Here is a 1,802-nt window from a genome sequence, read left to right on the forward strand (position 1 = left end):
TCCGCGCCCCCCACCTTTAAGCGGCAGGCTCCAGCAGGAAAAGCTGGAGGCCGGAAAAGAGTGAGACAGGTAGCGCGCAAAAGTAAAAGTGGAACCGAGAGTGGTACGAGAGACAGAACGAGAGCAAGACAGACAGACATTACGAGAGCGAGACAGTTTGTCCCCGTACCACTGGTTGAAAACCACTGCTGTAGATCACTGCCGGTACGTGCGCTGGGAGCGCACCGTTTAAGTTTGAAAGTTGAAAAGTTTGTGTGTCTGAAACGCTATGTGTACAGTACAGTTTACACACACATGTTCTGTAGCTACTATTGCACTAAATGGTAACACTTGAATACGTTATGCAAATATGCAACTTGTTTGTTGAAATGTTAATAAATGGGAGCTTCCTCAAACAGCCATCTCTTTCCCGACAATCCCCTCTGTGCACGAACCCTTACATATGGTAATGAAACATTAAAACACCTGCGGCTTATAGTCCAGTGCGGCTTATATATGTACACATCATTCAATTTAGCTGCTGCGGCTTATATTCAGGTGCGCCTTATAGTCCGAAAATTACGGTAAACACAATTCATGAACAAAAAAACGTACATTTTTCAATGGTGTTCTACTTTTTGAATCCCTCCCCTTCCTCTTTAGGACGGTCCTCACATGGACTGACATGGCCATTTGCCTTCATAAAATAAGAGATTTCTAACATGTGTGTCTTGTTTCGAAACACTCCAGAGAAGGGGGGCCTTTCCTGAGTATTTTTCTTGTCCAGGAGGAAAAGTGGCACATGTGGAAAAGCGATTAGCGGCTTGAGTTGTAAGGGAGAGGTGAAAGGGGGCCTCCATCTGTCGCAACTCAGCTGTGAGTCCCAGGGGCTGTGATACATGTTTTTATTTGCAGTAACATTTACTGTATGTTCTGCTTTATATGGCTGGAGATGACGCCAATGAGAGCGAAAGGTTGAACCTAAACAGCAACTTTCCAGGCTGTAAACCCAGCACATATGAGATGAAAGTGTGAAAACACTCCAGAGTTGTATGATAATCCTCCATGTGTTTCCCCTTCCACATGCAGCTCTTACACACCATGTAGTAATTGGATAAACACTTCAAAGAGCTGAAGGGACTGTGGTAGCATTCACATTAAACCAAGCTATTTGGAAGATAGAGAGAATGACATAATCTGTATCAATTCATACGTTTAACTACTCAGCATTGATCAGTAAATGGAGCTGGAGCCCAATGTCACATTGATGTCATCTACTGAGTCTGAGCATCAAGAGAATCCTTTAAGACTAAAACAAGATGAAACTGAAGTGATTTATAGGAATGAGTCACCAAAACAATCAATTATATAAAGTGCACCTCCTTATGCTCCGAGAAAAAGAGGTTTCTATTGAAAGGAAAGCAGAAGCACATCAGACCGAACAGACTTCACTGGAGGCTGAAAGAATGAGGCGAGAGAAAAAGGTGATGACATGATAAACACATAAACTCTTGATAGTTATGGACTGTTGGTTCAGTTACCAAGCCCTCTGTGATTACCGCAAGACGGGTGAACCCAAAATATACTGGAGTTATTAGTTTTAGTGGAGTGAAGACTGCATTTTCCACAAAAGAAGTGCAATATATGCCAGATCACATGGTTCCATGGTGTAATGGTTAGCACTCTGGACTTTGAATCCAGTGATCCGAGTTCAAATCTCGGTGGAACCTGATCATTAAAGGTAAACCAACATTTCATCCTGATTTCTTTATATATAATTTCTACCAACTGCTCCTAATACTAGGATCTGTAAAACACACTCT

General features: G+C 42.3%; 1 non-coding gene across 1 annotated transcript; it reads left to right on the forward strand.

The window, feature by feature from the left end:
* The first annotated feature begins 1,637 nt into the window (after window positions 1-1,637).
* trnaq-uug (transfer RNA glutamine (anticodon UUG)) lies at window positions 1,638-1,709 on the forward strand. The gene has a single exon. It is a non-coding gene; the product is annotated as a tRNA-Gln (tRNA).
* Window positions 1,710-1,802: the final 93 nt, after the last annotated feature.

The sequence above is a fragment of the Notothenia coriiceps genome, unplaced genomic scaffold, assembly GCF_000735185.1.
Source record: "Notothenia coriiceps isolate Sejong01 unplaced genomic scaffold, NC01 NC01_scaffold00027153, whole genome shotgun sequence".
Lineage (NCBI taxonomy): Eukaryota > Metazoa > Chordata > Actinopteri > Perciformes > Nototheniidae > Notothenia > Notothenia coriiceps.